This window comes from Arachis hypogaea, chromosome 5, assembly GCF_003086295.3.
Source record: "Arachis hypogaea cultivar Tifrunner chromosome 5, arahy.Tifrunner.gnm2.J5K5, whole genome shotgun sequence".
NCBI classification, from domain to species: domain Eukaryota; kingdom Viridiplantae; phylum Streptophyta; class Magnoliopsida; order Fabales; family Fabaceae; genus Arachis; species Arachis hypogaea.
The window spans coordinates 18,783,375-18,793,989 of record NC_092040.1 but is presented as its reverse complement, the minus strand read 5'-3'; positions in this window follow the sequence as shown (position 1 = coordinate 18,793,989).

Sequence of the window (10,615 nt, the reverse complement as noted above, 5' to 3'; positions counted from 1 at the left end):
ATGCCCTGTTTCTCAAATTTTTCCTTCTTTTCAACTATTTCACCTTCCCGACGAGGTTGCAAGCTTCTATAACGCCTTTTTAAGACTTTTGGGCATATTTTTTGGATACTCAAACATGGGAAAAGATTTAAGGGTTTTAGACGTCATTATTTGGAAAAAGTTAGCAAACAGAGTACTAGGTTTCTATTGTGTTGGGGAAGGGTTGATGAGGTGCGATGAAAGGTTGATGAATGATATGTGAAAATCAAGGAACTGAAATGTGAATGAACAGTGGTTGAACAAAGTTGAGGACTCTGAATGAAGTGATGGATCCATCTTGTACCGAAAATGTTTTTGAAAACCACTGCACTACTTTTCATTGGGAATATAAGACGCTATGCGCCTGGCAGGGGCCGAGGTTGGATCTCGTCTGTCAAAATAGCGGTGACGGCATAAGGGCAGTGGTTCATCCTGCTTGCGCTTAGACGTGAGGTCGGTGGCAATAGATCCCGCTCACATCCCTTCGGATCATCAGAGTGTACAAGCGCAAAACCCTGGATAATGATCCGAGCACTATATCTCGGGGGTTCCCACACCATGAATCCGAAGGGCAACATCTCCATGGAGATGTGTCGGGTTGGCAGTTGAACCGACAATATGAAATCACAGCCAGTAGGGCAGGCATTCATCATATGCATTTTCTACCTGTTTGTATGCTTTGCCGAGTTGATATTGTTTTCCCTATTTGTATAACATGTCTAATTGCTATATATGCTTCTACTTGTGTTTTACTTGTATTGTATATACTTGTGCTTTTTCTGGGATTGAGGAGGTTCAAAAGGCGGTGGCGATGGGATCGCATGGCGGATCAATTGGTGAAGGCTGTGGGACAGCGGTGTTTGATTAGAGTAGAAATCCCCTAAGATAGATTACCCTTTTATGGTGCTACGGCTTAAGTTTTGTTAAGGTTTTACCTATTATGCTTATTTGGTTTAGAATGCTTTAAGCTTGAAATTTTGTGATGGATATGGAGTCTAGGATTGCCTTTGGCGTCCCGGGGTCTTATATCCTACATCACTGGGCACTGTTATCATACTGAGAACCTCTGGTTCTCATACCATATTTCTCTTGTGTTTTTTAGATGCAGGTCGCAACCCACATCGGTGAGTTGTTTGGTTGGTGACAGAAGCGGAGGATCCAGATGCTTTTTTGTGTCTTTTGATTTATTTTAAATCGGTCTCTCACTTTTGTATTTTGTTTCGCCTAGAGGCTTGTATTTGAGAGAACAAAACTTGTATAAGCCATTTCAAAACTTCAGTTTCCATTTGTCTGTATATTTGGCTAGCCGGCTTAAACTCCGCGAGCCATGGCTAGTTTCTTATGATATTATATTATACTATTATCTTCGTCTATATCACATCTGTTTCTTGAGCTTTAAGTTAGACGCTACGTTAGATTGTTTTGCGCTTTTAAATCTTGTTTTTGAGCTATATCCTTCATCAGGCTTCTAGATTATATTATTCCTTCTATATATTATATGTATGAGCTTAGCACTGTCGTAATCTCTAGTTAACCTTTGCTTTACGACGCGAGGTAAAGTTTAGGATAATTAGGGTGTTACATCATACATTCAGAAAACAAAAGCAAATGACACCACATCAAACTAATTAAACTAATCTTATTTTAAACTTGAAATTCATGCATCTCTCAATTCTTTTAAAAAAATTCATTTTAAGCAAGGTGAGAGATATATGGAACATTTTACAACTTTTAAGACATCAATGCAAATGATCATACAATAAGAACAAGAGAACAGATAATAAAACAGACAAAAAACAGAAAAATAACAGGAAAGGAGTAAAAAAGAACGAATCCACCTGAATGATGGTGGCTAGTGCTCCTTATTGTGGATCCAATGTAGTGCAGATCTCTTCAATGTTACTCCTTTGTCTTTGTTAATGCTGGTGCATATGCTCATGTGCATGATTTCTGGTTTGCTCCATCATCTTCTTCTATACTTAAGAGTGGTTGAAGAACTGAAGATTGATGGTTTAGAAGTTATAGTAAACTCTCGTTGTAAGTATAGTTACTAAACCAAGCAATCAACCTTTCTTACAAACGTTTTGGTTGTCACAAGTAACAAACCCTTTTAAAATTGATAACCGAGTATTCAAACCTCGGGTCGTCTTCTCAAGGAATTGCAGGGAGGTATGTTCTTATTATTGGTTATGGGTTTTGTAAATTGGGGTTTTGAAAGTGAGGAACAAGTAAATTAAATGACAAATAAAATAAATAATTAACTATAAAATAAACTCTTGGCAAGATATGAAAATTCGGAAGTCCTATCCTAGTTACTCCTATGAGAGTGGAAGTTAATCCCACTTAGTTAACCTTTGCGTAAGCAAGGGAAAGTCAAGTGAACCAATTGGTTAGATTTCCCAAGTCCTAGCCAACTCCTAAGGAAAGACTAGAGTTAGTGGAATTCCAATTAATCAGCCGACATAACAATCAATCCTGAATAGTTGATAACTCAAGAGCTTCCAGTTAATCAATTAAAGCTCATAATATAAAAAGCTAAATAAGAATCATAAATATCTGGAATACCTCAAATAACATTCATTCAAAGCAGTCAAATCTAACATGAAAAATATTCATAAGCCAATTGGGCAACATAAATCAAACATAAATAAAAGCATTAAAGTATCTCAAAGTAGAAGAGAGATATAAAGTAAAAGAAATATTAAACCTGATGAAGAGTTGAAATCCTAAATCCTTTAAGAGGAATCCTAATCCTAAAACCTAAGAGAGAGGAGAGAACCTCTCCCTCAAAACTACATCTAAATCATGAAAAGTAACTAATTGGCGAGCTCTCTTTCTTTCGGATGCATTCCCCCACTTCATAACCTCTAATCTGTGTTCTCTGGGCCGAAAACTGGGTCAAAAACAGCCCAGAAATCACTGAATGTGAAATCTGGTCCGTACAGGTCGCGGCAGAGTGACGTGGAGGCGTCATCCACGCGTTTGCATAGAATGAGATTCGCAAATGCGATGCGTCCGCGTGGAGCGCGCGTTCGTGTCACCTATCTATATGGCCACTATGGCGAATTATATATCAAATCGAAGCCCCAGACGTTAGCTTTCCAACGCAAGTGAAACCACATCATTTGGACTTCTGTAGCTCAAGTTATGATCATTTTAGTGCGAGAGGGTTAGGTTGATAGCTTTTCAGTTCCTTCAACTTCTTGTATTCCTTCCACTTTTGCATGATTCATTTCCATCCTCTAAGCCATTCTTGCCCTGTAATTCCTGAAATCACTTAACACACATATCAAGGCATCTAATGGTAATAAGAGAGGATTAAATAAAAGAAAATAAAAGCCAAAGAAGCATGTTTTCAATCATAGCACAAAATCGGGAAGGAGAATGTAAAACCATGTAAATCATATGAATAAGTGGGTAAGGAGTTGATAAAAACCACTCAATTGAGCACAAGATAAACCATAAAATAATGGTTTATCAGTGGTAGAAGTCACAAAGCAAAGCTTTTGCAACACCAAACTTAAGAGTTTTGTTCGTCCTCGAGCAAATATGATCAATGGGGAAGAAGAAGATGGGGGTAGGTGGAGCTTCCATGGGACCTCCTGGTCCTGATAGGCTAGGGAATCTAGATCCCCTGCATCTCTGCATTGGCGTTTGAATGCCCAGGGGCTGCTCCCTGGCTAGCGTTCAACGCCAGTAATGCTTACTGATACATATGATCATGACTCTAACAACTGAAAGAAAATGAAAATAAATATAGTTGAGTAAAGTTGGGTTGCCTCCCAACAAGTGCTTCTTTAATGTCATTAGCTTGACTTTACTGTACTTAACTTAGTAATAGTGTTGAGCCTCCTGGCTCTATATCTCTTTCAAGGTAATGCTTAATTCTCTGTCCATTGACAGTGAACCTTCTTTCTTTACCTTGGAGTTCTATATGCCCGTAAGGTGATACACTAGTAATCACAAATGGTCCTGTCCAACGGGATTTGAGCTTTTCAGGGAACAATTTGAGTCTTGAGTTGAAGAGCATGACTTTCTGTCTTGGTTCAAAGACATTGGAGGCTAACTTCTTGTCGCGCCACCTTTTTGCCTTTTCCTTATAGATCTTAGCATTTTCAAATGCTTCTAAACGGAATTTTTTCAACTCATTTAGTTGGAGCAGCCATTTTTCCCCTGCTGCTTTAGCATCAAGGTTGAGGAACCTAGTAGCCCAATAGGCTTTGTGTTCTAGTTCCATTGGCAAATGACAGGACTTCCCATATACTAACTAATATGGTGAAGTTCCGATGGGGGTTTTGAAAGCTGTTCTGTATGCCCACAGAGCATCATCAAGCTTTCTAGCCCAATCCTTTTTGGAGGCACTTACTGTCCTCTCTAAGATTTGCTTAAGTTCTCTATTTGAGACTTCAGCTTGCCCATTCATTTGGGGATGATACGGTGTTGCTACTTTATAGCGAACTCTGTATCGGCTTAAGACAGAATCCAGCTGTCTGTTGCAGAAATGAGTTCCTCCATCACAATTAGTGTCCTAGAGACACCAAATCTGTTGAAAATGTTCTTTTGGAGGAACTTCATTACTACTCTAGTGTCATTACTGGATGTTGCTATTGCTTCAACCTATTTAGACACGTAATCTACTGCCATAAGGATGTAGATGTTTGAGTATGAAGGCAGGAATGGTCCCATAAAATCTATGCCCCATACATCAAACAACTCAATCTCTAGGATTCCTTGCTGAGGCATGCTGTGACCATGAGGAAGATTACCAACCCTCTGGCAACTATCACAGTTACAGACAAACTCTCTAGAATCCTTAAAGAGAGTAGGATAGTAAAAGCCACTTTGGAGTACCTTAGTGGCTGTCTGCTCACCTCCAAAGTGTCCTCCATAGTCAGAGCCATGGCAATGCCATGGAATTCTCTATGCCTCTTCTTCAGACACACAGCGTCGAATTATTCCATCCGAGCATCTCTTAAAGCGATATGGCTTATCCCATAGGTAATATTTTGCATCGTGCATGAGTTTCCAGGTTGTTGTCTGGTGAACTCCTTGGGAATGAACCGTATAGCCTTGTAGTTTGCAATGTCTGCAAATCAAGGTACTGTCCAGATGGCATATAGTTGCTCATCTAGAAAGGATTGGAATATGTCAGTGGAGGGAAAAGAAGTCCCTGCTACTGGCTCAATCCGGGACAAGTGATCAACCACCTGATTTTCTGTCCCTTTTCTGTCTCTAATTTCTATATCAAACTCTTGCAGGAGTAATACCCATCTTATAAGTCTGGGTTTAGAATCTTGCTTAGTGAGTAGATACTTTAGAGCAGTATGGTCAGTATAAATAATAACATTAGATCCTACTAGGTAGGATCTGAACTTGTCAATGGCATAAACCACTGCAAGTAGCTCCTTTTCTGTAGTAGTGTAGTTTTTCTGCACATCATTTAATACGCGACTAGCATAATAAATGACATGCAGAAGCTTGTCATGTCTTTGACTTAGGACTGCACCAATTTCATAATCACTTGCATCACATATTAGCTCAAATGGCAAGTCCCAGTTGGGTGCAGAGATGATAGGAGTAGTGACAAGCTTGGCTTTCAGAGTTTCAAAGGCATGCAGGCATTCTTGGTCAAAGATGAATGGAACATCAGTAGCAAGAAATTACACAGGGGTTTGGCGATTTTTGAAAAATCTTTTATGAACCTCCTGTAAAATCCTGCATGTCCTAGGAAGCTTCTGATTGCCTTAACACTAGTAGGTGGAGGCAAGCGTTCGATCACCTCCACCTTAGCTTGATCCACTTCTATCCCTTTATTTGAGATCCGATGCCCAAGAACAATGCCTTTAGTTACCATGAAGTGGCATTTCTCCCAGTTTAAAACTAGGTTTGTTTCTTGGCATCTCTTCAGGACCAGGGTCAGATGATCAAGACAGGAGTCAAATGAGTCTCCATAGACAGAGAAGTCATCCATGAATACTTCAAGGAATTTCTCTACCATATCAGAGAAGATGGATATCATGCATCTCTTAAAGGTGGCAGGCACATTGCACAGGCCAAATGGCATTTGTCTATAGGCAAACATGCCAAATGGGCATGTGAATACTGTCTTCTCTTGATCCTGTAGATCTACTGCTATTTGTTTGTAATCGGAATATCCATCCAGAAAACAATAAAAAGCATGACCTGCTAGTCTTTCTAGCATTTAGTCAATGAAGGGTAAAGGAAAGTGATCTTTTCTGGTGGCGTCATTGAGTCTTCTATAATCAATGCACATACGCCACCCTATAACTGTTATTTTTAGGATCAGCATTCCTCCCTTTTTAGGAACAACCTGGACATGGCTCACCCATGGGATGTCAGAAATGGGATAAATAATCCCAGTATCATAGAGCTTAGTGACTTCCTTCTGCACTACTTCCTTCATAGCTGGATTTAACCGCCTCTGTGGTTGCACCACTAGTTTGGCATTATCCTCCAGTAAAATTTTATGCATGCATTGGGCTGGGCTAATGCCCTTAAGGTCACTTATAGTCCACCCAAGGGCGATCCTATGTGTTTTAAGCACTTGGATTAGTGCTTCTTCTTCCTATGGCTCTAGTGTAGAGCTTATGATTATAAGATAGGTATCTCCTTCTCCCAGAAATGCATATTTCAGGGAGGGAGGTAATGGCTTAAGCTCAAGCTTAGGAGGCTTCTCCTTTTCTTGAGAGGTTTCCAGAGGTTCCTCTGAATCAGGCTGAGTATCTCATCAAGGATGTCATCTAGCCCTTCCTTGAGGCTTTCGGCCATGTTGACCTCTTCCACTAGGGAATCAATGAGGTCAATGCTCATAAATTCCTCAGGAATGTCTGGATGCTGCATAGCCTTGACAGCAGTCAATACGAACTTTTCCTCATTGACTCTTAGGGTTACTTCCCCTTTTTCAACATCCATGAGGGTCCGTCCTGTAACTAGGAAAGGTCTTCCTAGGATAAGGGATGCACTCTTGTGCCCCTCCATGTCCAATACCACAAAGTCATTGGGAAAGACAAAGGGTCCAACCCTAACAATCATGTCTTCAACTACTCCTGATGGTATCTTAATAGAACCATCAACAAGTTGAAGGCACATGAGGGTTGGTTTAACTTCATCAGTCAAACTAAGCTTCTTTATTAGTGAAGCAGGTATTAGGTTGATGCTTGCTCTAAGGTCACATAGAGCTGTCCTTGTACAAGCATCACCTAGAGTGCATGGTATCATAAAGCTTCCAGGGTCTTTAAGCTTCTCTAGTAAGTTGTTCTGAATGATTGCACTGCATTCCTCAGTGAGGAGGACTACTTGTGTCTTTCACCAATCCTTCTTATGACTTAGAATGCCCTTCATGAACTTTGCATAAGAAGGAATTTGTTCAAGAGCTTCTACAAAAGGGATCTTTATCTCTAATATTCTGAGATACTCCACAAAGCGGACAAACTGTTTATCCCTTTCCTCTTGACAAGGTTTCTGAGAAAATAGCATCTTAGCCTTGTACACATCAACCTTGGTTGATGAAGGCCGAAGCCATGTGAGTTGGAAGGGGGGTTACTAGCTTGCTTAGGAGGGTTGTTATCAATAAATGATTGACCTTGCTTGCATGGGGGTTCAACGCCTATGCCGCTGCCCCCTTGGGCGTTTAAACACCCAACCTCTTCCCGTTCCTGGTGTTCAACGCCAAAAGGGATACCTTTTTGGGCATTTGAACGCCCAGTCTCTGCCCTTTCCTGGCACTCAACGCCAAGAGGGATGTCTCTCTGGGCGTTTAAATGCCCAAAGTTCTTTTGTGTAGAGACCTGGGTATCCTCAATGAGCTTATAATTTTTATTGTACTGAGGTTGAGTGCTTAAGATTTTCCCACTCCTCAGTTGGATGGCTTGGCATTCATCTGTTATCTGCTTAGATAACTGTTGCGTGCCTTGTTTAACTCAACTAGGCTTCTACATTTCTGTTAGAAGCCTGAGTTTCTCGCAAAGCCTCTTCCAATTCTAGCATTTGCAGGGTAAGGGCTTGCAGTTGCTAAGTCAATGGGCCATCCTGCTCTAGAGGATTAGGTTCAACAACTACTGCCTTAACCTCTCCTTTTATAGAGGTCTCAAGAGATGAGTACAGATGCTGATTAGTGGCAACTGTCTCAATAAGCTCTCGAGCCTCTCCAATGGTCTTTCTCATGTGCATGGAACCACCAGCAGAGTAGTCCAAGGATATTCTAGCCATGTCTGAAAGCCCATAGTTGACGATGTCTAATTGTACCTGATGAGCGGATAATTTATACGCTTTTTGGCACTGTTTTTAGGTAGTTTTTAGTAAGTTCAAGCTACTTTTAGGGATGTTTTCATTAGTTTTTATGCTAAATTCACATTTCTGGACTTTACTATGAGTTTGTGTGTTTTTCTGTGATTTCAGGTAATTTCTGGCTGAAATTGAGGGACCTGAGCAAAACTCTGAGAAGGAGGCTAACAAAAGACTGCTGATGCTGTTGGAATCTGACCTCCCTGCACTAAAAATGGATTTTCTGGAGCTACAGAACTCCAAATGGCGCGCTCTCAATGGCGTTGAAAAGTAGACATCCAGAGCTTTCCAGCAATATATAATAGTTCATACTCTATTCGGGAATTGACGACCTAAAGTGGCGCTCAACGCCAAGTACATGCTGCTGTCTGGAGTCAAACGCCAGAAACACGTCACGACTCGGAGTTGAGCGCCCAAAACACGCTATAACTCAGCGTTCAACTCCAATAAAAGCCTCAGCTCGTGGATAGATCAAGCTTAGCCCAAACATACACCAAGTGGGCCCCGGAAGTGGATTTATGCATCAATTACTTACTTCTGTAAACCCTAATAGCTAGTCTAGTATATATAGGACATTTAACTATTGTATTAGACATCTTTTGACCATTCGGTCTTTTGATCACCTTCATGGGGGCTGGCCATTCGGCCATGCCTGAACCTTTCACTTATGTATTTTCAACGGTGGAGTTTCTACACACCATAGATTAAGGGTGTGGAGCTCTGCTGTACCTCAAGTTTCAATACAATTACTATTATTTTCTATTCAATTCTCCTTATTCTTATTCCAAGATATACGTTGCACTTCAACTTGATGAATGTGATGATCTGTGACACTCATCATCATTCTCACCTATGAACGCGCGTGACTAACAACCACTTCCGTTCTACCTTAGGCCGGGCGCATATCTCTTAGATTCCCCAATAGAATCTTCGTGGTATAAGCTAGATAGATGGCGGCATTCATGGGAATCCGGAAAGTCTAACCTTGTCTGTGGTATTCCGAGTAGGATTCCGGGAATCCAGAAAGTCTAACCTTGTCCGTGGTATTCCGAGTAGGATTCTGGGATTGAATGACTGTGACGAGCTTCAAACTCCTGAAGGCTGGGCGTTAGTGACAGACGCAAAAGAATCAAGGGATTTTATTCTAACCTGATTGAGAACCGACAGATGATTAGCCGTGCTGTGACAGAGCATAGGACCATTTTCACTGAGAGGATGGGATGTAGCCATTGACAACGGTGATGCCCTACAAACAGTTTGCCATGGAAAGGAGTAAGAAGGATTGGATGAATGTAATAAGAAAGTAGAGATTCAAGAGAAGCACAGCATCTCCATACGCCTATCTGAAATTCCCACTATTAATTTACATAAGTATTTCTATCCTATTTTATTTTCTGTTTATTATTAATTTTCGAACCTATCATAAATCAATTTAATCTGCCTAACTGAGATTTACAAGGTGACCATAGCTTGCTTCATCCAATAATCTCTGTGGGATCGACCCTTACTCACGTAAGGTATTACTTGGACGACCCAGTGCACTTGCTGGTTAGTTGAACGGAGTTGTGAGATTCTCTAACAGTGCCTGTAACTTTTTTGGTCCAACAACAACACTAAGCTGTTGGTGCCGTTACCAGGGATTATTAAGATCCCAATTCATCATACCATGATCTCTTTGGGGTATTCTTGATAGAGCCAATATTTAAATTTCATACAAGTACAAAGAGACCAACTTTGAGGATCACAATTTTGTCCACCAAGTTTTTGGCGCCGTTGCCGGGGATTGTTCGAGTATGGACAACTGACGGTTCATCTTGTTGCTCAGATTAGGTAATTTTCTTTTCAAAATTTTTTTTTCAAAAATCTTTTTCAAAATTTTTCTTTTCTTTTTCGTTTTTCCAAACTTTATTTTCGAAAAATATAATAAAAATACAAAAAAATCATAAAATCATAAAAATCAAAAATATTTTGTGTTTCTTGTTTGAGTCTTAAGTCAACTTTTAAGTTTGGTGTCAATTGCATGCTTTAAAAATTTTTCTTGCATTTTCTTCGAAAAATTCATGCATTCATGGTGTTCTTCATGATCTTCAAGTTGTTCTTGGTAAGTCTTCTTGTTTGATCTTGATGATTTCTTGTTTTGTGTCTTTTGTTGTTTTTCATGTGCATCTTTGCATTCATATTTTCCAAGCATTAAAAATTTCTAAGCTTGGTGTCTTGCATGTTTTCTTTGCATCAAAAATTTTTCAAAATTATGTTCTTGATGTTCATCATGATATTCAAAGTGTTCTTGGTG